Source organism: Somniosus microcephalus, chromosome 19 (genome assembly GCF_052327205.1).
Source record: "Somniosus microcephalus isolate GS21.2 chromosome 19, FLI_Smic_1.0, whole genome shotgun sequence".
Classification (NCBI taxonomy): domain Eukaryota; kingdom Metazoa; phylum Chordata; class Chondrichthyes; order Squaliformes; family Somniosidae; genus Somniosus; species Somniosus microcephalus.
In genome coordinates this window covers 59,091,834-59,119,701 of record NC_141005.1, presented here as the reverse complement: position 1 = coordinate 59,119,701, position 27,868 = coordinate 59,091,834, and the positions used below count along the sequence as shown (strand labels likewise).

General features: G+C 47.1%; 1 protein-coding gene across 1 annotated transcript in view; it reads left to right on the top strand.

Annotated features, from left to right (window-relative positions):
* The window catches only part of LOC147104493 (uncharacterized), a 389,586-nt gene that overhangs the window by 89,691 nt on the left and 272,027 nt on the right, over positions 1-27,868 (top strand). The gene's annotated exons all lie outside the window — the stretch shown is intronic.

The window sequence follows — 27,868 nt, the reverse complement described above, 5'->3', positions numbered from 1 at the left end:
GACATAAGGAATTCCCATCCCTGGCCCCTTATGTCGATGGTCTTATATGGGGGCAGGCAGTGACTCTGCCCCCACAAAGGCGACCTGGACACTGGGGCACGCGGTGTGGGATCTGGCGAACCCAGGGCCTGACCCTCCCACTGCAGCGCCCCCAACTGGGTCAAGGGTGTTCAGCCCTGCTGGCTGACGCTGGGATACGGTGCGACAGGCCTCTGCCGCCCTCCAGCACCTCACCCACTGCGCTATCCGCCATGTGTAAACCTGAGCAGACTATTTGATTGTGGGGGCCATCACAGCTGAACCTCGGCCTGTGCTCACACACCACCTTGATTCAGTCTCACTGAAAATATGCCATAACTGCATGTTCCAACACATTTAAATGAAGCCAAGAGCAATTCTTGCGTCTGCTTGCCACTTGCCTTCAGAGCACTTGTTTAACCACACATTTTCAGTACTGTGTTTCACTATTCGCTTTTGTTGCCATTTCTTTTGAAAAATTATCATTTTTAAAAAAATGCAGTTTAAAGTATTTTATGCAACGAGTTGTTATCTAGAATGCACTGCTTGAAAGGGTGGTGGAAGCAGATTCAATAGTAACATTCAAAAGGGAATTGGATAAATACTCCACGCCCGCCATTAGGCCACCAACCATTATCTACACCCTTCTCACCCACCTGACAATGACTGTGAGCGACTGGCTCCAAAAGCCACAGGCCAGCAAGGAGCTCGTGCAAGATCCATGCAGGGACATCTGTTGCTAGCCTACATTGCTGGGATGGTGCTTCCATTGACAATCAAGGTCAGCTCCTCCCTCAACTTATTTTTGCCTCTACTTCTCGCCAGGCTCACATTGGGATCATCCGCAGTATCAGTCAATGTGCTGCTCTCTGGTGTATCAGACAGGTGACTGATGCACTAGTCAGATTGGCCGGCACTGCGGATATCAATCTACCTCGGGTGTCGGTTATAAGTTGCAGCGTGACTGCGTCCTGTGCTGGAGTATGGGCATTAATGCACGATAGGCAGTGAATGGTTGTCTGAGAGATTAGCATAAACCAGCAATAAGCTGGGACAGGTTTGACGTGCAACACTTTGTGACATGCATACTGAGGCCATCGAACTGGTGAAAGGCATGGTCGGGTAATCTTACCTCGGTCGCTTCCTTAAGGCGTCCCATCTTGGTCTGTATCTGCTGCCGGCTGTGCATGTTCTGTTGTACTGTATATAGCGTCAACCTCGACTGCCATTTCCTGTCAGATATGCTGCATTGATGGGCTAGAGAGCCAAACAGGGCAGCCCTCCTTGCACCATCTCATGCAGCAACACCCCCCACTTCACCAGCCATCAAACAAGGGGTTCGGGTTCGGTGCTGCTTCATCGCTCTCACTCTCTTTCATGTCTTCATGTTTCTTTTGCCTTTCCTTGGCCTTTCCAGCCACTTCTTTGGTCCAAAAGAAACTTTGGAAGAACTGCAAAATGCATTTTAAAATATTTATAGCCTTTGGAAAGGTTGAAACAATTTATGCCCCTACTTACTTTTAAATGGCCGCAACCCTTTAAAATTTTGCCTGCAGATTTTTAAAGGCTGATGAATGTGGAATCTCCCCCCCCCCGCCCCCCCCCCCCAATCCCCTTGTTGGTCAGCTCGGAGAGCCAGGACTAATACGGCCTGTGTAGTGTATGTACCCGTCTACCTTTAAGGGAACTATTGAATGTGACCGTTCACCTTTAAGAGAACTACTTTAGGTGTGGCACTATTTGTTTGGCTTCTGTGTACTGTAATACCGATAGTGACCACACCAGGATATAAGTGTTGTGGCAGGATTGCTGGGGCAGATTCGCCCGGACCTTCGAATAGTAAAGACCTGTTTGTTTGTTACTTCTGAAGTCTGTGTATTTATTAACTGCACAACCCACAGACTTTACAGTGGCGACGAGTCCGATCGTACCCTGCGGCAAGACTACCAAAGCAACGAAGAGCGTCGAAGAGAGGCAACCGCCCTCGGCGTGCTGCTGAAAGAAAACACGAGGCTGCAGCAGGAGGAAGGAGGAAGACTTTAGCAATAAAAGCTTCCGTCTGCAACAGGCACTGACTACCCTTCTACCACGGTGCGGAGTGAGCCGATCAGCAGGAAACAAGGCGGCCGCGGAGACTGTGAGTAGGGGAAGGTGTAGAGAATATCCGGAGGATAAGGGCTGTGCACTCGACCACGGTCGAGGGGGAACGGAGCCGGTCAGAAAGTCGGGTCCAACGGCGTCGTGAGACAGTCGGACCTCGATCGGCGGGGAAAAACCGGGCAGCGACCGCAGCCACGAAGCGCTGAGACTGAGTAGGCGCGGGAAGAGAAACCCAGCCGCAGCCGGGGAGGGAAACACCGGTCTGCGAGAGGGCTGGGGAGGCGAACAGGAACCGTGTGGGTGGGAGAGAGAGACAGAGCTGAGCAAGGGGAGAGAGACTGCGCGAGAGCCAGTCCAGCGGCTGAGCTGTCCTCCACCAACGGGGTACCCAGAGCCGGTAGAACCGAACGAGAGGGAGAGACAGAGCCGAGCAAGGGGAGAGAGACTGTGCGAGAGCCAGTCCAGCGGCTGAACTGTTCTCCACCAACGGGGTACCCAGGGCCGGTAGCACCGAACGTGCGGGAGAGAGAGCGACAGAGCCGGGTACGGAGAGAGAGACTGCGCGAGAGCCAGTCCAGCGGCTGAACTGTCCTCCGTAACGGGGTGTACCCAGCGCCGGTAGAGCCGTGCGGGCGGGAGGAAAAGACAGAGCCGAGTAAGGGGAGCTGTGCGGAAGCCAGCCAGCGGCTGAACCTGTCCGCTGTGGGGGAAGCGTACCCCTTCCACCGGGAAGAAACGCGGGAAGCCGCCATTAGTCGGAGAAGACGCCAGAAGCGGGAAACCGCCATTGAAGTGGGCGGGGCGAGAAAGGAAGAGCGGGAAACCGCCATTTTCGCGGGAAAACCGCCATCTTAACTGACATACCGCCATTGAAGTGGGCGGGGAGAGAAGGAAAGAGCGGGAAACCACTGATTTCGCGGGAAAACCACCATCTTAGAAACAAACAAATAAATAAGAATACTTAAAGAAATACTGGTGCTGCTCCCAAGGGAAGAAAGATGCCTAAGCGAGGGAATATTAACGACTTTAATTCTGAAATAGAAGACTGGGCCACGTACGTGGAACGCATAGAGATCTATTGCGAAGCCAACAAAATAGAGGAAGACGACAAGGCGATAACATTGCTAAACTCGATGGGGGCAAAAACATACGGGCTCTTGAAGCATCTAATAGCACCAAATAAACCAGTGGATCAGACCTTCGAAGAGATTGTGGCTGTGCTGAAGGACCACTTGAACCCCACACCGTTGATGCTGGCTGAACGATTCAAATTCTACGCAAGAACGCAGAAGAAAGACGAAAGCAATGCGGAATACTTGGTCGAACTGCGTAGGCTAGCGAAATACTGCCAGTTCGGAGGGAATCTGACAGGAGCGCTGCGGGACAAGTTCGTATGCGGATTGTCCAAAGAAGGGACGCAGAAGCGACTACTGGAAGAGAACGACCTCACACTGGACAGGGCTGTCCTTATAGCTGCATCGCACGAAGCCGCAGCGAAAGGAACGGCGGAAATGCAACTAAAGGCGGCGGCACTCGGGGTGGACCAAATTACTTCAAGCACAACAAAATGCTACCGTTGTGGGAAGACAACGCATGACCAGAATCAATGCTGGTTTAAGAACCAAGAGTGTAGGAAATGTGGCAAACTGGGTCACATCGCGAAGGTATGCCGGTCCAGGAAAAAGACCAACAATCAAAGGAAGCCACCACAAGAAAAGTACAACAAGGTACACAAGGTGGCTGAGAAGAGTTCAGACGAACAGAATTCAGACTCAGACCCAAACAACCAGGAGCTGGGTAGTCTGAGAATCCACAATGTGGGTAAAGAAACGGATCTACAGACCATCTGGGTCATACTAAAAATAGCTGGAGTCCAAGTAAGAATGGAGCTGGACACTGGATCAGCTCTATCAGTCATCAACCGAAGGGACTACCACCGGCTATTCTCTCACATACCTTTAAGAAATACCAAGTTCGTATTACAGACATACACAGGGCATAACGTATACCCCGTGGGGAAAATAAGAGTCAAGGTGAGAGATAGGGGTAAAGAACACCCAAGAATGAACTTGTACGTATTACCTGAGGGAGGACCACCACTTCTAGGACGGGAGTGGATTAAGAAAATAGACATGGAATGGCATTACCTAAAAGCCATAATGAGGGAGGACTCGGTGCAAGCTATTAGCTCAGATTCTGAAATGGATGATGATAAGACCAAGTCGAATATGGAAGACAAGGCTAAAAGGGACTTGCCGACGATGGGGAAGAAAACGAAGACATGCAGAAGGACTTATGGTACCAAGAAGAATAAAGCTGCAGAGCAGAACTCCAGGTTGACAGAGAATTCTGAGCCTGTTCAAGCAAAGGATTCATCCACGACGGAAGAACACCGAGCTCGGACGCAAACTTATGTCAAAGTACGACAACAATTAGAACAGTTGAGTGACCGTCTCGTACAAGAGATGAAAAATATGGAAAAGTTCTGGGACACCGAATGGGAGAACCTGGAAAGACAACAGAGACAGCTAGCTCAAGCAGAGAGCGACCATAGAGCCATCGTGGCCAAATACCAATCACATTCCCCTGATGCTGTTCAGGAACTAGAATATTTACAGAACGAACCAAAGGAAGAGGAATCTTCAGGAAGCCAGGATTTTATTCCAGTTCTTCTCTACGACTCCTTACAAGCAGAGTGTGAGAAGTTGAAAGAACAGTATGAACAGGCCCAGGCTACAATTCTGGAGGGGGTTAACTCGGCAGCCTCCGAAAAGCTAGTTTCAGTAGAAGCATATGAACAACTAAAGGTTGAACATGAGCAAGAAGTCCAAAGGCTGCAGGAAATTCTTGATGAGCTCAAGGCCAAGACAGACTCATCGGTAGAAGTTCCATCCATAGATGAGAAATTAGAGGTGAAAAACATGGCAGAGCATGAAAGACAGGATGTCCAAGAACTCATAAAAACATTGAAGGACACCCAAGACAAATATGAGGCGGCAATGACCGAGATTCAACAACTTGAAGAACAGATTCAACTGGGAATCCTTTCAGTGGAAGAAAAGGAAACTGTAAGAAACTCAGAGACTGTAAGAATGGTCCCTGAACATGAACTAGAGAGCATCAGGGCGCAACTTTTCCGAGCGCTGAAAGCCAAAGTTCAAGAGGAACGTAAGGTGGAAGTATTGGAGAAAGAGGTGGATGAAATGGAGAAGACTCTGATCCACCGTGTTCCCAGGGAAGAGTTAACGGTCAGCCAACTCCTTCATATGCTGAAGGACAAGACTCTGCAAGGAGAACAATCTGAACACGAGCTTCAATCTTCAGGGGGAACGAGTTCGGAGCTATCAAAAGTCACGGAGATAGCTGAGGTGGCAACACACATTTTACAAGGATGCCAAAAGTACGTTGAATCACGTCAAGGTGAACAGAAGAATGTGGAAACCGTTACTTCAGTAGAAGGTTTAAATAGCCTGATAACGCAATTCCCGATGGAAGGGAAGGTATTGAACTCACAAATGAGGTCCGTCGTGAAGGAATGGCAGAAACCCCGGAAGAGCGGGATGAATATGAATGCATGAAGAAGTCTTTTCAAGAAAGATGTCTAGGGAAGGAACCACCGTCAGCTAACGTCCAGACGGGTGAGGAGGAAGAAGAAGGCTCTCTCGCTGGCCTAACTCAGGACGAACCCAAATATTACCATGACCTGTTGAGTGACACTGAATATTACGAGGATGTGGTCTGCCCAGCTTGTGATGAAAACTCCCAAAGTGCTGACATCCGGATGAAGCACTTAAGGTCTAAGGAACATAGAGAGTTGGTGGCGCTACAGCTGGCAGCCGAGAAAGGAGCTCCAAGAGTTTCAAAAAGGCAGAAAAGAAAAAGAAGAAGCAGAAGATAATAGCTGTCTAAAATATTAGCACTTCTACCATCCCAGGCGGGACATTACGAAAGGAGCTAAATTAGTTGAAAAACTGGAAAATGTCAAGACAGCCAGTTGGTTGTAAAGGTCCGCCCTGCTGGTTCAACAGGATGAAAGTCCAAGCTGTTACATCAAGAAAAAGGCTATGGAGGAGTCACGCTAGCCAGGTGAACCGGCTACACCAAAGAAATGTTGTTCGGAACGAGTCAAGATCAGAGACTAAATCTATGAACTGTTTCCGCAGAGACTGAACCTGTGAACTGTTTCCACCGAGATTATATCTGTAAATTGTTTTATATGACATTGACTCCACCGAGATTATATCTGTAATTTGTTTTATAGGAAGTTGAAGATATGTATGTTTAACGGGGACTCTGTAAGTAATAAGCTAAAAAGGGAGGATTGTAGTGTATGTACCCGTCTACCTTTAAGGGAACTATTGAATGTAACCGTTCACCTTTAAGAGAACTACTTTAGGTGTGGCACTATTTGCTTGGCTTCTGTGTACTGTAATACCGATAGTGACCACACCAGGATATAAGTGCTGTGGCAGGATTGCTGGGGCAGATTCGCCCGGACCTTCGAATAGTAAAGACCTGTTTGTTTGTTACTTCTGAAGTCTGTGTATTTATTAACTGCACAACCCACAGACTTTGCAGCCTAGGAGGTAACCAGGACTAGGGAGAGGGTGCCAATCTCAGGAAATCTGACAAAGTGGGGCTGGCAGGATGCCGGCAAGCACAAAGCCCAATCTCGCTGCTGCAGCATCGAGACCAGAAAATTTATTGTTTTGCCTCATTAATTCAGCCCAGCCCAATGTACAACAGCCACTTTAAAACTACGTAACTGCTTTGAAAAGTGCTCCTGAAATGAGGCTGTTTGGCACATATATCCGTAATTTTTTCCTTGTCTTTAGAGGACAGTTTTACGTTACACTGTTTCAGACACTGACGTAATTAGAGCAGTGCACCTTACCCCTGTTCTATGCACAGTCTCTGCAGTCACAGTCTGGTAATCGATGTTGTGTTTACTAAAGCTGCAGCCTGTTGACTGTGATAACTGATCCAGGTCTCTCTGTAAGTCACTGAGACCTGTTACAGATCCCTTGTGCTCACTCAGTCACTAAGACTTTGCAGGTTACCAAGGTGTAAGTGAAAGGTGTTTTAGAATGTGGTTGTGGATTGCAGCGTTGCGTGTTCTACCGCAGTCAACCTTTTTGCCAATTATATTAGCCTTTAAATTTAGAGTCTGAAACCGTCCAGCGATGATAGTCCAGTGTCCCTCTTGGTGTGCTAGTGAGCTGCAGCCCAGGAAAGTCCCAGCTTCGATCCCTGCCCACGAGGAGGCAGTAGCGATGCTACGGTTGCCTTCGGTGGCCCTGGATGAGAAGAGCAAAGGTCATTTGAGGCTCCCATTCCTGATTGCGATCCAGTGACCCCCCCCCCAACTCAAAATTGCGCATCTGCGGACATCAGGCTTGGCTGTGATGCCCTCGTGGGCGAATAGTCTACTGACCTTCAGTGTCTGGGCTCTCAACGTGGAGAATAGCTACTTCAGGAGGGGAGGGAGAAATGGAGGAAAATTGGGGGGGTGGGGGGTTGGTGGGGGGAGAGGATGTTGAAGGTGATGGAGGTGAATTTGTGCAGGTGCCGGAACAGGTGCAGAAAAACTCCAGATGAACATAGAGTCGCAACAGGGGCGAGTCGTCGATCCTGCACCTGCTCTGTAGTTGTGAAGAGTTGGTGCTTTAACTCTGCATTCTGTAACAAGAATGGCCTGTGAGTCGCTATCCAGCGGTGGCTGTGGAAATAGTAACTTACGGTTGCTATCCATTCTAAGCTGCTTTCATATTGAGCTGAGCTCTGTGCTGGTGGTGTCAGCTCACGGGCCTCACACACTGAGTGTAAACTCGCTGGGATTCAGGGATCTTCAGCTGTCTAGGCCCTAAGCTCGGCAATTCCCTGCCTCTCTCTGCTCCTTGAAGACGCTCCTTAAAACCTACCTCGTTGACCAGGCTTTTGGTCCTTATGTGGTTCGGTGTCAATTTGTATCTGATAACGCTCCTGTGAAGGGCCTTGGGATGTTTTACTATGTTAAGATGCTATATAAATGCAAGTAGCTGTTGTGGGGTAATGATCTGAGTTACCTCTGATGCCGCTGAATGCAAACATTAATAACTGGCCTGTGAAGAGGACATCAGAACCAGCTACACATAGAAAGACTTGTATTTATATAGCACCTTTCACAACCTCAGGACGTCCCAAAGCCTTTTACAGTCAACTAAATACTTTTGAAGTAGAGCCACTGTTGCAATGTAGGAAACAAGGCAGCCAATTTGCACAGCAAGGTCCCACAAACAGATGAGATAATGACCAGATAATCTGTTTTTAGTGATGTTAGTTGAAGGATAAATATTGAGGGCCAGGACCTCCCCTGCGTTTAAATAGTGCCATGGGATCTTTTACATCCACCTGAGGGCAGAGGAGCCTCGGTTTAACATCTTCTCCTAAAGATGGCCCCCTCCGACAGTGCAGCACTCCCTCAGTACTGCACTGGAGTGTCAGCCTGGTATTTTGTGCTCAAGTCTCTGGAGTGGGGACTTGAACCCACGACCTTCTGTTTCAGAGGTGAGAGTGCACCCAATTGAATAACGGCTGACACGTGGCACAGAGAGGACATTAGAACCAACTACACATGTCCAAGTTGATTTCTGTGTTGTCCTGGTGTTAAGGTACCTGCCCCACTGTTCATTACATCTCAAAAGGAATTTTGAAATCTCATGCAGTGGGCTCTAAGACAGATGACATTACACTGGAGGCTCTCTGATTAATAATTCATACAGATGCTGCCTGGACTGTGAAGCAGGGGGACAGTGCTAATATAATTTCATGTCAACAAACACTATTTTTCTTGAGAGTGGTGAGCTCCCTGTTTTATTAAGCCCTCAATTTGAATAAAAACTAAGAGTGAGGCTGATTGATGAACCTGTTCGAGGCTTTAAAACGCACGCAAACAGCAGCAGACTAAGAGATTTATCGATGCATGCGAGCAGCAAAGGAATTACTAAAGGCAAGTTTCCAAAGGAAGGTGGAGCCTGTGATGAATGCAGTGCCTGAAGTATAAACAGCCGAATATCCAATAACCATCTCAATGCTCCTACTAGTGTTGCCAGCTGGGACCAAGTAGTCGTGTGGTCAATTTCTGAGCTCACGTTGGCAGCAGGGGAACCTTGACAAGGCAGCGCGTACCGTGAAATCGACTTCCCGAAATGCGTAGCCAAGCAAGCGAGGTTTCCCCTGCCCCAACCCCTTGCGTGCACTTAGAAAATTACCCCACCACAACAACAACTTGCCTTTATATAGCACCTTTACCGTAGTAAAATGTCCCATGGTGCTTCGCAGGAGCGTTATCAGACAAGAATACTGATACCAAGTCAAAGATGACCAAAAAGCTTATTTGGTCAATATACCTTATCTGAGGAAGGATGTTCTTGCCATGGAAGGAGTGCAGCGAAGATTCACCAGGCTGATACCTGGGATGGCAGGAATGACGTATGAGGAGAGATTGGGTCGATTGGGCTTGTACTCACTGGAGTTTAGAAGAATGAGAGCGGATCTCATTGAAACTTATAAAATTCTAACAGGACTAGACAGACTAGATGCTGGAAGGATGTTCCCGATGGTCGGGGAGTCCAGAACCAGGGGTCACAGTCTAAGGATAAGGGGTAAGCCATTTAGGACAGAGATGAGGAGGAATTTTTTCACCCAGAGAGTGGTGAACCTGTGGAATTCTCTACCAAAGAAGGCAGTAGAGGCCAATTCATTAAATGTATTCAAGAAGGAGTTGGATATATTTCTTAAGGCTAAAGAGATCAAGGGATATGGAGAGAAGGCAGGAACAGGGTACTGAATTTGGATGATCAGCCATGATCTCATTGAATGGCGGAGCAGGTTCGAGGGGCCGAATGGCCTACTCCTGCTCCTATCTTCTATGTTTCTATGTAAAGAGGCAGGTTTTAAGGAGCATCTTAAAGGAGGCGAGGGAAATAGAGAGGCGGAGAGGTTTAGGCAGGGAATTCCAGAGCTTAGGGCCTAGGCAGCTGAAGACACGGCCACTGTCATGAATCTTACCATTCATGTAGAAATGACTCATGAGATAACACTGGGCAGCCAGCTGGTGGCGCTGTCCAAGGAAAGTATAAATACTCGGGCGTGGGCCCAGCTTGCTCAGGACGTGTTTGTAACCAGGAACTAGTGATGTAACTAGAAACTCATGGTTGTGAAACAGTTGATTAAAGCCTTGTTTTATACTCAACCAAGTGCTTAGTGAGTTTTCTTACGTCAGCCACCAATGGTTGAGCGACTAAAGTCAGGGATACTCAAAAGGCCAGAATCAGAGGAGCGCAGATAGCTCAGAGGGTTGTAGGGCTGAAGGAGATTACAGAGGTAGGGAGGGGCGAGGCCATGGAGGGATTTGAAAACAAGGATGAGAATTTTAACTTCGAGGCATTGCTGGAGCGGGAGCCAATGCAGGTCAGCGAGCACTGGGGTGATGGGTGAACGAGACTTGGTGCGAGTTAGGACACGGGCAGCCGAGTTTTGGATGAGCTGAAATTTACCCCACAGGTGCAAAGCTGCCTGTGTTTGATAATCCAGGAGGTATGGGCTCTTCCAGGGCCTAAACAGCTGCCTGAGAATCAGTACTGTTCCTCCTCCTACAGTACTATTCTTCCACCTGCATAAGAACATAAGAATTAGGAGCAGGAGTAGGCATACGGCCCCTCGAGCCTGCTCTGCCATTCAATAAGATCATGGTTGATCTTTGACTTCAACTCCACTTTCCCGCCCGATCGCCATATCCCTTGCTTCCCCTAGAGTCCAAAAATCTATCTATCTCGGCCTTGGATATACTCAACGATTCAGCTTCCACAGCCCTTTGAGGTAGAGAATTCCAAAGATTCACAACCCTCTGAGTGAAGAAATTCCTCCTCATCACAGTCTTAAATTGCCGACCCCTTATCTTGAGACTATGCCCCACTACTTCTAGACCCTCCAGCCAGGGGAAACAACCTCTCAGCATCTACCCTGTCAACCCCCTTCAGAATCTTGTATGTTTCAATGAGATCACCTCTCATTCTTCTAAACTCCAGAGAGTATAGGCCCAATCTACACAATCTCTCATCATAGGACAGCCCTCTCATCCCAGGAATCAATCTAGTGAACCTTTGTTGCATTGCCTCTAAGGCAAGTATATCCTTTCTTAGGTAAGGAGACCAAAACTGTGCACAGTACTCCAGGTGTGGTCTCAACAGAGCCCTGTACTATTGTAGCAAGACTTCCTTACTCTTGTACTCCAACCCCTTTGCAATAAAGGCCAACATGCCATTTGCCTTCCTAATTGCTTGCTGTACCCTACATGCTAACTCTCTGGCCAGAATTTTGCCGGCGCTCAGAGGGTGGGTTCGGAGGCGGGTCCACTGTCAAAATCAAAAAGATTGACAGTGGGTTGGGATCCTGCTGTCAACCCACCTCCATGTCAGTTTCCCAAGTGTCGGGTCTGTCTGCGCTGTACAGACCCGACACCAAGCGGTGGGTGAGCCAATTCAGATACTTAAGAGCTTGTTAAAAGGTACTTAAACACCATTTTACCATGTACTTAGCATTTTACCAGTTTTTTCTTTAGTTCCCGGTGCTCAGGGATCACGTCAGGTAAGTGTGTCGGGCTGTCAATGACTCTCCATTCCTCTGAATAGTTGACAGCTGCAAAAGTGGTATAAAAGCTACCACTTCACAGCTGTTCACTTTCCAATCTGAGAAGCTGGAGCCTTCAGGATTTGGAATACACTTTTGAGCTGTATGCAATTTTGAAGTGTTTGGAGTAAACTCTCTATCCCCTGTCACTTCCTTGGAGCAACCTCTCTCACCATTGACAGATCGCTTCTGTCATTTCAACTTCAGCTGCCATCTATTCCATCAACATCGGTGCCCTTGAAAAATCTCACCTTGGTCCTCAGAATCCCACCACGATCAGCCTCAACACCAACAGCACCAGGCACACCAGCAGCACCAACATCCACACCAACCTGCTCCACAATCACCTGATGCTGCCCAGGACACAGGGCAACAGCACCCGACCACATTGCTGCTCGGGAGGCCAGGGATGGCCTCACCATGGTCCGATTTACTTCACTTGACGCTGTACACCTTGGCTGCCACATGATGCGCCAGGTTGGCACCACCCCACACCAGCACCATAAAGCATTCCTACAATGACCAAACCATTCCTTTCACACTCATCACCATTGCGGGGGGTACCGTTATGTCTCACCATTCACTGCAACTCACTAAGCCACATCCAAAGGTGCACACAAATCTGTCCAAAGCAAAGTGTGGGAAATAAAGATTTCAATGTTTGGCAACACATCAACAGAAACTTCACATGAACATTGGCGAAAACACCCAAGTGCGCACTCTTGTATGTTGTTAGTTGGTATGATTGGACAAGGATAAGGGTGAGTGTGAGGGGTGGCTAGTGAGATGGGGAAGTGATAAAGCAGATAGGGAGGGATGGGTGGAGGTGTAAGGTAAGTTGGTGTGAGTAAGGATGTGTAGGAGTAGGGTAGGGAAGGCAGAGTGATGGGGATGTGATGATTGGCACAGCAGGGTGAGGTTGAGTGTGGCTTGGCAGTAACGTTTCATGGTCTAATGAGATCATTGAAAGATTTGCGCCACTGCAGCCTGGTCCTCCTGACCACATCCCTGCTTGTGTCCTCCTGTGCATTGTGCAATCAGGCTGCATTGGTCTCCTGGGGAGGTGTCTTCCGCCCATTGAAAGGGAAGAGAACCTCCCTGCGTGCTGTGACTCCCTCCATAAGCATATGGAGGGAGTCATGGGAGAGCCTGGGTGCAGCCGTGCACCTCTGTGCAGTGCTTGTCAGTGTTTGCAGCACCTCAGTGCTGTAGAATACTGACAGCACAACTGTGAAAAATGAATGTGGACATGGTCCCTTTAAGGAAACCAGCTGATAACGCGTCATCAAATAACATCAGCAGAACCGCTTTCTTTTAATTGTCCGGGAACCTCGCAGGGCGGGATTAACAAGTCCAGTCAACAGAAAATTCTTCTCACAGAGTGGGATGGAGCCAGGAGCGGGGTCGCAACCCGCCACCTACCTCGGCCGCACTGAGCCCGCCTCGGTGGGCGAAATCGCAGCCTCTGTGTCTCCTGTACGAGGACACCTAAATCTCTCTGGACACCAACATTTAATAGTTTCTTACCATTTAAAAAAATATTCTGTTTTTCTATTCTTCCTACCAAAGTGAATACCATTCCTTCTCCTACAGTACTATTCCAGCAAGTCCTTGTGTACTAATGAAACGTAGCTGGAGGGGGTGCAAAAAAAGATCCAGGAAGTGCCCGATAGCAGCTTGACTGATTGTCTCTCTGGTGTTCCCTACCTTCCTGTGGGGAAATCACACGGCCTCCATGCAACAACACTGCTGAGAACCACAGATAGAAACCCACACTATCTGATGGCTATAAGAAGTTATGTTAAAATTGTATCGAACCTTGGTTAGATCACACTTGGAGTACTGTTCACAGTTCTGGTCTCCATATTATAAAAAGGATTCGGATGCACTAGAAAAGGTGCAAAAGATTCACAAGGACGATGCCAGAACTCAGAGGATATACTTATCAGGCTGGAAAAGTGAAGGCTGAGGGGTTGACCTAATAGAGGTCTTTAAGATAATAAAAGGGTTTGATAGGATAGGTGTAGAAAAAATGTTTCCACTTGTGGGGGAGTCTAAAACTAAGGGGGAGAAAATTTGTGTTAGCCAGTAAAATTGCCGGAGTTAACGGCCACTGAAAATGGCCGCAACACTAACGGGGCAAAATTCTTCTGGGGGGCTGGAGATTGTTGGCGCAGCGCTAAACTTCCATGGACGCCATCCTGGTGGTGTTGCTGGAGGCATCCGAGACGAAGTTCCTGTCCAGGTGCGGCATTGGAGCCTTCCACAGCCTCTGGAAGCGAGGCAATGGAGCGCGCAAGGAATTGTGGGTAATGAAGAGACCTGTGAATTAAAGGGGCCATGCACACTGAAGCAACACAAATTAAAATGAAGTGAAACAATGCATTTTTTAGCCCTTTCTGCCTTTAAAAATAAAATCTAACATTAAAAAGTCCCAAATGTGAATATTCAGCTCCTAAAGCTGAATTCCCTTCCTAACCTCAAAAAAATAGGAAAAATGCCTCCGCACTAACACAAATGGCTCAGCAAGCCAGGGAAGGGGCACCCAGGGTCTCGCACGCAGCACTCCAGCTTTGTGCAGGTGGGTCAACACTGCAAGAGTGGCCCTCTATCCACGGGGGCCAGGAGGCCCTCCAGAAAGAACGATGTGGGACCAGGTCACCGAGGCCATCACTGCCAGTGGTGTCGCCCTCACCACCTGTCTCCAGTGCCCAAAGAAGCTTCATGACCTCAGACCACTAGTCAAGGTCAGTGAATGCATCCTCAAAAGCCGTCTCCTACCAACTGCACCACTAGCCTCACACACTGCTCAATGCGTGACCCCACCCATCATCACTCACCCACCAACAATATGCACCAATCACAAGGCATATCTCCCATTCCTAGCTTCACCTCACCCCCTTGGAGGAGACGGTACAGGCCATACTTGGCGGGGCATGGCTGAGTCCTTGGCCAGCGGCGAGGCTGAAAGGATAAAAGATGCTGGTATCCTCATATATTATCCTCCTTCTGGCATGCACCTCTTGCTTTCCTGCCCTCCCGTCACCACAACTCCACCCTTGTGGTTTCCTCATTTCACACACCCAAGAAATGGAGCCTGCCCAGCTAGTGGGTGACCAAGAAGAAGGAGAGGAGAGTGAAGAAGAACAAGAACAAGAAGTTTGATTTGACACTCCCAGCCAGCAGCTCCTCGAGGTCATCCTCCAAGGTCATTTGCAGCCAAGACCATTTGCAGTGTCCCACACTGAAAGTCAGCAGCCTTCCACCAGCCATGCTGCAGTCACTGGGGTAGCACTGCGTGACATCAGTAGGATAGGCAAAGGCACACACAAGACAGCCACTAAGAGAATGCATAAGGGTGATGAGTTGATTTCTTGATGTCACATTGGATGGATAGATGTATTTAGGTGGATTGGAAAGTTTGCTTTGTGGTGGCTTTTATTTCAGCATCGTGGCCAAGAGCACGCTGTGATGGTCAGTAACAGATGGAAGGTAAGGTAAGGGACTAATGTTGAAAGGGGAATTGGGGTTGTGGTCACTGGGACAGGAGGCGGATGATTCCATCCCGGATATCCCGGCCACAAAGGGGCTGTCTGGGTTGCATCCTTTCATCTGATTCCTCCTCTTCTGCTTCCTCCTCTGCAGCTTCCTCCTCTTCTGTGTTTTCCTCTTCCCTCTGCAAGCGGATGCTGTAAATGTGAAATGGCAGCATAAAATGCTGGAAATATTCAGCTGGTCAGGCAGCATCTCGACCTGAGATGTGAACTCTGTTTTTCTTTCCACAAATGTTGCATGACCTGCTGAGTATTCGCACCATATTCTGTCTTCTGAAAGGCCTTCATTTACCATCCAAGGTCTTACAAGCATCCAACAGCACTCCCTACACACTTAAAAAGCTTTTGACATCTATTGTAGCAAGCCACCACTTCAATAAAATAAAAAAAAGTCCAAAACCTTAAATTCAAACTTAACAGAACGATGTGTGTGCCCCTTTAAGAGGTGCAGACATCGTCACTGTCAGTCTGCTTGCACGACAGGTTAACCTGGCATGCTTAGGACCAGCGCTAGGGTCAAAGTTCATGCTTGTGACGTAAAGTCGGTGTTGCACGCCGCATTATGTCACAATGCCGCCATTTTGTTGGGAATGGCGCTGCCAGTTACCGGCAGCGCAAAGGTAGGTACCAAAACGGTGGCTGCCACGGAACCCACCAGCAGCTGACGAAAGAGCGGCCGCCGCCATTTTAGCACTACAGTGTGGCGCTAAGGCTACGACTTTCTAGCTCTAGGAGTCATAAATATAAGATAGTCACTAATAAATCCAGAAGGGAATGCAAGAGAAACCTCTTTACCAAAAGAGTGGTAAGAATGAGGAACTTGCTACCACAAAGAGTAGTTGAAGCAAATAGTAAAGATTTATTTAAGAGGAAGCTAGATAAGAAAATAAGAAATAGGAGCAGGAATAGGCCACTTGGCCCCTCGAGCCTGCTGAGCCATTCAATAAGATCATGGCTGATCCTGGGCTCAAAGCCACTTCCCTGCCCGCTCCCCATAACCCATCACTCCCTTATCTTGCAAAAATCTGTCTATCTCCACCTTAAATGTATTTAATGACCCAGCCTCCATAGCTCTCTGGGGCAGAGAATTCCACAGATTTACGACCCTCTGAGAGAAGAAATTCCTCCTCATCTCAGTTCTAAAAGGGCGACCCTTTATTCTGAAACTATGCCCCCGAGTTCTAGATTTCCCCACGAGGGGAAACATCCTCTCTGCATCTACCTTGTCACGCCCCCTCAGTATCTTATATGTTTCCATAAGATCACCTCTCATTCTTCTAAATTCCAATGAGTATAGGCCCAATCTGCTCAACCTTTCCTCATAAGTCAACCTCCTCATCTCTGGAATTAACCTAGTGAATCATCTCTGAACTGCCTCCAATGCAAGTATATCCTTCCTTAAATAAGGAGACCAAAACTGTACGCAGTACTCAAGGTGTGGTCTCACCAATACCCTGTACAGTTGTAGCAGGACTTGCCTGCTTTTATACTCCAACCCTCTTGAAATAAAGGCCAACATTCCATTTGCCTTTTTGATTACTTGCTGTACCTGCATGCTAACTTTTTGTGTTTCATGCACAAGGACCCCCAGGTCCCTCTGAACTGTAGCACTATGTAATCTCTCTCCATTTAAATAATAATTTGCTTTTTTATTTTTCCTGCCAATGTGTATAACCTCGCACTTTCCCACATTATACTCCATCTGCCAAATGTTTGCCCACTCACTTAGCCTGTCTATATCCCTTTGCAGATTCTTTGAGTCCTCTGCACAACTTGCTTTCCCACCCATCTTTGTATCATCTGCAAACTTGGCTACATTACACTCGGTCCCTTCATCCAAGTCGTTAATGTAGATTGTAAATAGTTGAGGCCCCAGCACCGATCTCTGTGGCACCCCACTAGCTACCATTTGCCAAACGGAAAATGACCCATTTATCCCGACTCTCTGCTTTCTGTTAATTAGCCAATCCTCTATCCATGCTAATATATTACCCCCAACTCCGTGAGCTCTTATCTTATGCAGTAACCTTTTATGTGGCCCCTTATCGAATGCCTTCTGGAAATCCAAATACAACACATCTACTGGCTCACCCTTGTCCACCCTGCTTGTTACATCCTCAAAGAACTCCAGCAAATTTGTTAAACATGATTTCCCTTTCATAATACTATGCTGAATCTGCTTGACTGCATTATGAATTTCCAAATGCCCTGCTATTGCTTCCTTAATGAAGGACTCCAGCATTTTCCCAACGACAGATTTTAGGCTAACTGGTCTATAGTTTCCTGCTTTCTGTCTCCCTCCTTTCTTAAATAGGGGTGTTACATTTGCAGTTTTCCAATCCGCTGGGACCTCTCCAGAATCCAGGGAATTTTGTTATATTGCAACCAATGCATCCACTATCTCTGCAGCCACTTCTTTTAAGACCCTGGGATGCAGGCCATCTGGTCCAGGGGACTTGTTGTCTTTTAGTCCCATTATTTTACCAAGTACTATTTCCTTAGTGATAGTGATTGTCATTAGTTCCCCCCTTCCTGTGGCCCCTTGATTATCCATTATTGGGATGTTAGTGTCTTCTACCGTGAAGATAGATACAAAATATTTGTTCAAAGTCTCTGCCATTTCCCCGTTCCCCATTATTAATTCCCCAGTCTCATCCTCTAAGGGACCAACGTTTACTTTAGCTACTCTCTTCCTTTTTATATACCTGTAGAAGCTCTTACTATCTGTTTTAATATGTCTTGCCAGTTTACTCTCATAATTCATCTTCTCTCTATTTTTTTTAAGTCATCCTTGCTGGTTTTTAAAAATTTCCCAATCCTCTGGTCTCCCACCAATCTTGGCAACATTGTATGCCTTTGTTTTCAATTTGATACCTTAGGACAGAAGGAGAAAGGAATAGAAGGATATGCTGATAGGGTCAAATGAAGTAAGGTGGGGGGAGGCTTGTGTGGAGCATAAACGCCAGCATAGACCAGATTCCGAATGTCGCCGTTCTTCCAAGCATTTCGCCGTTGGTCATCAAGGCTGAGGGGAGATCGCTGAAGGGCTTCGGCGACGGCCTAAAATGGCCTTCTAGATTTGAGACGGGTTGGTGGTAGGTTGTTCAAGCCGGCCTGGATCGACATGTCTTTGCTGGTGTAGCCGTTGTGTTCTTTGAAGATTGCATGTTCGCGGTGTAGTTGTGGTGGTGCGATGTTTGCAAGCACGGGTAGCCAAGGTATTAGTGTCGATAAAAGCGTACCGGTGATAATTCTCATAGCAGAATTCAGCTAGATATCAACGGATTTGGCATGCGGACTTGATAGCCATGCCAGAGAGCAGTACTCCACTGTACAGTACACCAGGGCGAGTGCTGCCGTATGGAGGGTTTCAGCATTTGCTCCCCTTGTGGATCCGGCGAGTTTCTGGATCAAGCCAACCCTACGCTTTAGTTTCTTCCCAAGGTTCTGGAGATGCTGTCTATATGACAGGGTGTGATCGAGCATGACTCCTAAATAGATAGAGTTTTTGGCATGGTTTACCTCTGCGCCGCAAAAGGAGACTTTCAAAACTTGGTTCGCTTGATTGGTGTTGAGGTGGAATGTTGAGGTGATGGTCTTTTGCGGGTTTGGCCAAAGTCGCCATCGGCGGAAGTAGGCCTCCATCCTCTGTAACTCACTGGTCAGGGTCTCTTCGGTGATGGACAGCTTCATGTTTTGCATGGCCAAGGAAATTCACATGCAGCCTACAAGATATCCACGCTGTTACACCGGAAGCTGTGGCCTGGATATCCAACTTAGATATTGACATTTGATTTGCTTTGCTACTACCATACGAAAGCAGAAGAAGATAGACCAGATGGGCCGAATGGCCAGTTTCTGTACTGTAGGCTCGATGTAAAATGATGTAGCAGCAATGCCCCTGTGACAAAATGTTTTTTTTTGTGCGTCTAGGTTTGGCTTGGTGACAATCCCTTTAAATCCAGTCAATATAGTTAAGGGCCATTAAATTTCGTAGGGCCTACCACTGATCTCTCACTGTAACATAGGAACAGGAGGAGGCCATTCAGCCCCTCTAGCATGTCCTGCCATTCAATTAGATCATGGCTGATCTGTGAAATTGGCGGGAGACCGGCAGAAATCCCAGATAAACGGCAGTAAATGGCTGATGTCACGATGGGAGGCCGGGAGAATCCTCATGGATTTCCTGACCAAGGAGTTGAAAGTTGGCTGGAGTTAAATAAAACGAGCCCCATGTTCCGGCCAAATTTGATATCTAGGTAGTGATTGTTTCAAGCTGCAGGCTTGAGGGAGGAACCAATCTACATTGGGACAGCCCCAGATTGTGTGGTTTGTTCAGTTAAGGAACACTGTGGGGCCCGAAAGTCGGTGGCCCTACAGTGCATCCTTAAACCTTAAAACGCAAGTTGCAGTTCTAATTGTGGCAATCAATAAAGCCAGGGTCAAAGATTCACCCGTAAAATTGGTTTTAGCCATCCAAGACTGGCCCATAGCTCTGTAGGCGATGGTGCAAAATTACTTATCATCGTATTCTATTTTTAATTCCCGCCATAACTTTGGTGAGAGTGCGATGGAAGGGCCAGAAATTAAGCCAGGACCATTGAGGGCATATTTAAGCTCTTTCTGGAGGGGATGCACAAATCTCCCCTTAGACCGCCAAGTTGCCCGTACTTTCCATGTGTTCGGACAGCTTAGGTACCCCCCTTGTGGCATGGGCACAGTCCAATCCTACACAAAACAAGGGACCTCCTCTTGTCCATACAAAATTGGGGGTCAGCAATGGATGTCCCAAGCAGGCACTTCCCAGCACTTACACTGGGATTATCCACCCGTAACCCCCCCACCCTTCCCAACATTAATTTTCGGCCTTTATGTATACTTTATTCATAAAGGGATAACTTCGACTTTAAGTTTGTAATCCTTTCATTATTTTCCAGTTGACATAATAACTTAAAATGAGGTCTATTGTTGCTGTGCTCTTAGCATTCACCGAAAACTAGAGAGCGATGCTGTGGAGGCGTAAGATAATTCCACTAGCTAATGGAGAGTAACAAAAAGGTATTGCCGGGCACATTAACTAAAAACTTAGCTAGGTCTCAAGGCCAGTGAAGATATTCCTGAAGGCGCGGGGAAGTGTATGAGAGGCAAAACATCTGGGGCAAGAAGAGTAGAAAAGACCTAAAAATGTAGCCCACTATTTCATCTCTCTCCGGGCCTTGCTGTCTCGGCTCACATGAAGAATGGGCACCAGGGTGGGAAAAAATTGTTGAGATATTAAAGAGGAAAGTTTTAATTCACTTTAATGTCACTTTTTATTGATATACTGCTCGTCGCACAACACAGCTCGCCAGGCACAACACTATCAATCTACACAGTGAGAGGATGCTGAGGAATTCATGAGCTCAACCTTATGAGGGAGCAGAATTATTCAATGGAATTGACACTGAAATACCTTGAGGTTAATGACTGCAGCCAATAATATGATGAATGAATGAATGAATGAATGAACATTCATCTGTATAGAGCCTTTCAGGACCTCAAGACGTTCGAAAATGCTGTAAAGCTAACGAAGTACTTTTGAACTGCAGTCACTGCTGTAATGTAGGAAACACAGCAGCCAAAATTGTGCACAGTGAGGCCCCACAAACAGCAATGTGATAATGACCAAATAATCTGTTTTAGTGATGGTGGTTGAGGGATAAATATTGGCCAGGACACCGGGGAGAACTTCCCTGCTCCTCTTTAAATACTGCTGTAATGATATCAGCAAATAGAGATGGTATTTGCCTGTTTGATTATGATGCCTTAACAGCATGTTTGCAGGTATTGATTGCTTGTGCCTGACCAGCAGAGGGCATGTGACCGAGACAAGCAAGGCAGTGGAGTTTGGTTTCAGTTTCGTTCTAGATGCACCACAAGCATCGTGTCTCCTGTAAAGCTGTATAAAGAGTTGAACAAGCTTTAGATTAAAAGTCATTCTCTTTCATAAATGTCTCGTCATTGAACCCACAAAGAAATCAATACATGGTGTCAGAAGTGATTGAAAGAGATGAAGAGGAAAAATCTGAAGTTAAATCAGCTCTCCACAGATTAGCAAGCCAAAAGAGAACATCGTTACTTACCATTAGAGAATAGCTAACGAAGTGAAAAATGGAAGGTTTACTCCCACCGGCGACGCTTCAGTTGACAGGTAATGTGGCTGAAAATTGGAGAAGGTTCAAACAACGTGTGGGGTTGTATTTATCAGCAATCGGAGCTGACGAGAAAAGTAATAAAAGGAAATCGTCACTGTTCTTACATGTCGTGGGTGATGAAGCGCTGGAGGTGTATAATAACTTCACATTCGCTGCTGATGGAGACAAAATGAAGCTAGATAAAATAATGGAACAGTTTGAGGCCTACTGCATACCTAAACGTAACGTGACGTTTGAGAGGCACAGATTTTTCACATGTGTACAGAAAACGGGTGAGACTATTGATCAGTATGTGACTGAACTGAGAAACAGAAGCAAAACATGTGAATTTGGGGGACTGACAGACTCGCTGATAACAGACAGACTGGTGTGTGGTATTCCGGATAATGGTCTAAGGGAAAGACTGCTAAGAGAGCAAGATCTAGACCTGGGAAAAGCCATAGCACTGTGTAGGGCTACAGAGACTGTGACGTTGCAGGCAAAGGAGCTGTTCAGTGACAATAGCTGCAATGTGGATGCAGTGAGAATGAACGGACATGAACCGTTTAACAAAAAGAGCGCCAATGTGAAAAAAGAGGCGTGGCCAGCAAACGAAAATGAAAGGGACAATCAAAAGACATGTAGTCGATGCGGTACACAGCATCCACCAAGAAAGTGTCCAGCATATGGTAAAACATGCAATAGTTGCAACAAGAACAACCATTATGCCCGTTGCTGTAAGAACCAAATGCAACAAAGCAAGGTCCATGCAGTAGATGAAAGCGACATAGAGGAGTTCTATGTAGATGTTGTGTCTGAAAACAAAAAAGAAGAAAGAGACTGGATGTTGACACTAAAAGTGAATGACATACATATTCCATTTAAATTGGATACTGGAGCACAAGTTAATGTGATATCAGAGGCTGATTTTAAGAAAATTAGACCCATACCAAAGATACATGGAATAAAAGTGAAAGTGACAGGATAATCAGGTACTGATATACCAGTGAAAGGAAGATGCATTGTCAAAGTAACACACAAGGACAGAGAGCACACGCTAGCATTAATCGTGGTGCCAAAGGATGTGCAAGCCATACTAGGTTTAAAAGCCTGTGAGAGACTGAACCTGGTAAAGAGAGTCCTCGTTGTGGAAAGCGAAGGAGAGACAGTCTATGATGAACTGAATGTTGTGTACACACCGGGTAAGCTGATGTATACAGCAGACACGTTGTCCAGAGCTGTTGACCCAGGAGAGCCCGCAAACACAGTGAAAAGACTGATGTACAAGGCAAAAGACAGGGGAACTGACTTCTACCAGAGCATGCTTGTATACCGCACAACGCCGCTCGAGTGTGGTATGTCACCAGCCCAACTCCTGATGGGACGTCGGCTAAGGTCAAACCTACCCATCCCGGAGAACCTCCTGAAAACAAAAGAGGGGGAGAAAGTGAGGAAGTTCAAAGAACAACAGAAAGAAAAGCAAAAGTACTACTATGACAGAGGAACACAAAACCTACCTGAACTCCACACTGGTGACCAAGTAAGGTTCAAAGACAAAACAAACACATGGACTCAGAAGGGAACTGTCCTGAGTGAAGTTCAACCAAGATCATACACCATTCAGACAGATGAGGGTGCTGTTCTGAGAAGAAATCGTCGAGATCTTCTCATGGGACCAGCCACAACAGGTCAAGAGACTGATACTGTTGAACAACCTGATCACACAGCTGAGAACCAATCATCTGAGGCAACAACTCAGATTCAAGGACAATCAATCAGAAAATCCTCAAGACACGTGAAGCCTCCTGAGAGACTCATTGAGCAAATTTAAGGACTATTGTTATAGAAGGAAGTAATGTTATCTTATTCTTTCTTCAAGTTCTAGTGTATTGACATATTTCATGTGAACACACAAAGCAAGGTTAAAAAACCTTGATCATGATAATGATAATGTAAGTTCATTAAGTGTTACAGTTAAAATGCAGATTAATTCAAAGAAAACATGTTGTTAGTTAAAAGTAAAATACTTTTGTTTTAAGAAAAGGAGATGTAATGATATCAGCAAATAGAGATGGTATTTGCCTGTTCGATTATGATGCCTTAACAGCATGTTTGCAGGTATTGATTGCTTGTGCCTGACCAGCAGAGGGCATGTGACCGAGACAAGCAAGGCAGTGGAGTTTGGTTTCAGTTTCATTCTAGATGCATCACAAGCATCGTGTCTCCTGTAAAGCTGTGTAAAGAGTTGAACAAGCTTTAGATTAAAAGCCATTCTCTTTCATAAATGTCTCGCCATTGAACCCACAAAGAAATCAATACAAGTGCCATGGGATCTTTTGCATCCATCTGAGAGGGCAGATGGGATCTCGGTTTAGCGTCTCATCCGAAAGACGGCACCTCCAACAGTGCAGCACTCCCTCCTGACGCACAGGCGAGAGTGCTACCAACTGAGCCACGGCTGACACCATGGGCTGGGGGAGTGGGGGGCGGAGTTGGGGGGATGCATCAGAGCTGAGACTGATCCTGCCCTTTCCCACATCCACACACATCCTCCCAGCAGAGGGTACTAGGTACAAATGAGGAGATCTGGAGCCTTGAGTGATTATCTTTTTGCGTTCTTCCCTCGGATGGACCTTGGATCTAATTTAAACAGCTGCACCGTTGGCCTGGCTGAGATCGGCACACTCAGCGAGGATTGAATGGTGCACGCTTGTGTCCTGTCTCCATGGAACTCCCAACATGCCGCAGGATGGTGTCGCCCTTTGAGACTCCCTCTCAGCTGACAATTGTCAGATTGTGACCCAGTACCATAACGTGACATTTAAACAGTTAAATTATTGTTTTGTCCCCACTTTAAAGTTTCTTTTAAATTCTTAAACTCAACAGCACATCTGTGTTGTGTGGTGTAGAGCACTGGATCCCCAATGTGGGCATAGACCAGCCGAACTGTTAATTATTATAAGGAGTGTGGATGAGCCCTCTGATTTATTTCACCCCTCCTTAGACTTCCCCCTCTCAGCATGCACCTTCACTAACCGAAAGGACAGACTGGAGATCACGCCCCAGCACTGCCGATGCCACTGTTTTGAGTGTGTGAGATGTCCCTGGGTAATCCTCTTTCTACATTTTTTTCCTCCCATCCCTCATTCTGTCCCTCCCTCAGTCCCTCCCTCCCTCATTCCCCCCTCCCTTCCTCATTCCCTCCCTCCCTTCCTCATTCCCCCTTCCCTTCCTCATTCCCTTCCTTCCTCATTCCCTCTCCCTTCCTCATTCCCCCCTCCCTTCCTCATTCCCTCTCCCTTCCTCATTCCCCCCTCCCTTCCTCATTCCCCCCTCCCTTCCTCATTCCCCCCTCCCTTCCTCATTCCCCCCTCCCTTCCTCATTGCCCCCTCCCTTCCTTATTCCCTTCCTCATCCAGCCTCTGCTCTGTTAAAGTGCTGCTGATGAGATCATGAAAAGAAAGAATAAAACTTGCATTTCTATAGCACCTTTCATATCCTCAGGGCGTCCCAAAGCGCTTTACAGCCAATGAAGTACTTTTGAAGTGCAGTCACTGTTGTAATGTAGGACACGAGGCAGCCAATTGCACACAGCACTATCCCACAAACAGCAATATGATAATGATCAGATAACCTTTTTTTTAGTGATGTTGGTTGAGGAATAAATATTGGCCAGGACACCAGGGAGAACTCGCCTGCTCTTCTTCGAATAGTGCCACAGGATCTTTTACATCCACCAGAGAGAGCAGACGGGGCTTGAGTTTAGCGTCTCATCTGAAAGAAGGCACCTCCAACACTGCAGCACTCCCTCAGTACTCGCACTGATGCATGAGCCTAAATTTTATGTTCAAGTTTCTAGAGTGGGATTTAGAGCCTACAACCGTCTGACCTCAGAGGCAAGAGTGTTACCACTGAGCCACAACCGACACTCAGCAACATGTGGGGAATTAATGGCATAAAACCGGCATCTTGTCTCTGGGGAACGCCTGTGGCATGGTGCGACCTTTGGAGACTCCCTCTTCGATAACCAATGTGGGATCACGGCACCATCTAGATGAAGAGCGTTCAACCGGCTTCTTCAGTGACAGAGAACGTGGCTCATTTCGTAGAACAGTCACTCAATAAGTGCGACTGTTGTGGGACAGAAACTGTAATGATTTAATCTCCAGCCAGCAACCGATCACGTTAATGCTGCTGACGCACATCTTCCCTGTTCACTTCTCTACCCAAGGTCGTATGCTAAACCTGATTCCCAATCAACCAGTGCGGCCAGGGAATACTGAGCTCTGACCTTGTGGTCCGTGTGCAAAGTACTCCGAATACCCCTAACTGACAGACCACAAAGCTCCCAACAAGTTTAGTCTCTCCAGGGGATACAATTCCTACACTTGTGGGAGTCACAAGACTTCAGAAGCACTAAATCATTCAGGCGCTAATGTGTGCAGCCACTGTCTGCCCCACCTCACATCAGGCACTATTTACCCAGCAGGAAATGACAAGAGCATAGCCACCCAGTGTCGGGTAAATGTGCACCTTCAACTGAAGAGAGTGTCGCCAATGCCATGAAAAGGCTCTGCGACAGGAAAGGGCGCTCTCACCTTCAGATACCATCAAGAGACGTCAAGAGACAGAGAGAGACGTATTTCTGTTGCCGGGCCAATAAGGTGCTGTGGGCTCTTGAGTTACAGAAGGTGTTTTGTTCATGTGATTGTACATGTCACGGACACACAGCAGCAGTAGTGTTCAAGCAGCTAAATTGTTTCACTCATATATTTTCTCCCTTTCTCTCCTGAAGCCATTGGCTCCTTGCTCGGGTACAATGTTATTGGTGCCAGTCACCTCAACCAAGTGGCCAATGTTCATGTGGAAGGCTAGTGAGTGCCAGCAGGCTATTCGATTCTGGAGGGCACCACAGGCATGCCTGATGCCGGACCATGGGTGACAAAGCCAATTGGCTAACTCGGCACAGACCGGGGATCAGACTTGGGACCTTTGTAGTCCGTGAGGCTCAGCTCCTCCGTGGAGAAATTCATGGAACCACGTGGGGGAGCCTGTCATTTATACAAAAAAGGGGTGAGGGGGGGGATGGGGGGGAACCTGTACCTCCCCCACCCCTGTATCCTTGAGCACACATCATGACAGGAAAGTGTTAAAGAGGCATTGTCTTCAGAAAGAAAGAAAGACTTACATTTATATTACGCCTTTCACGACCTCAGGACATCCCAGAGCACGTTACAGCCAATGAAGTGCTTTTAAAGTAGAAACAGAAAATGCTGGAAATACTCAGCAGGTCAGGCAGCATCTGTGGAGAGAGAAACAGAGTTAACGTTTCAGGTCGATGACCTTTCATCAGAACTCAGGTCAACGATGTGAAATGTTAACTCTGTGTTTCTCTCTCCACAGATAATGCCTGACTTACTGAGTATTTCCAGCATTTTCTATTTTTATTTCAGATTTCCAGCATCCGCAGTATTTTGTTTAAGTACTTTTTGAAGTGTACTCACTGTTGTAATGTAGGAAACTCATCAGCCAATCTGCGCACAGCAAGATCCCACAAACAGCAATGTGATGATGACCAGATAATCTGTTTTAGTGATGTTGGTTGTGGGATAAATATTGGCCGGGACACCGGGGAGAACTCCCTTGCTCTTCTTCGAAATACTGCCTTGGGATATTTTACGTCCACCTGATTGGGCAGACGGGACCTCGGTTTAACGTCTCAGTCGAAAGACAGCACCGCCGACAGTGCAGCACTCCCTCAGCACTGCACTGGAGTGTCAGCCTGGATTGTGTGCTCAAGTCCCTGGAGTGGGACTTGAACCCACAAACTTCTGACTCTGAGGCGAGGGTGCTACCAACGGAGCCACGGCTGACACCTTGTATAAAAAGTGGAGATAAAAATTGATTCTGGAAATGCGAATTAAAGATAGAAAATGCTGCAACTGCCCAGCTGGTTCAGCCTTTGTCTGAGCGAGACTAGATCCATAAATTTTTGCGGCCTAATCTTGTATCAGAACAGCACAACAAAAGTGTTCTTGCTATGGGTAGAGAGACGAGTCGTGCAGCTATTGTTGTGATGCTTCTGCAAAGAAATGAGAGAAGAAAAATTGTCCAACACCTTTTCATGAGAACGTTCTACCTTTAAATGACCACAGACCATCTGGTAGTTCACCTCGTTAGCAAACAGGTGGGAAACTTTTCAGCAGCTCTGTGACCAATGTGAACCCGACGGGCGCTGAAACACGGACTTGTTTTTGAAGCAGACGTGATCACTGAGGAGTGAGGAACAGAACTGGACCAGACACATAAACACCACGGCTATTGGAGCAGGTCAGAGGCTGGGTATTCTGCAGC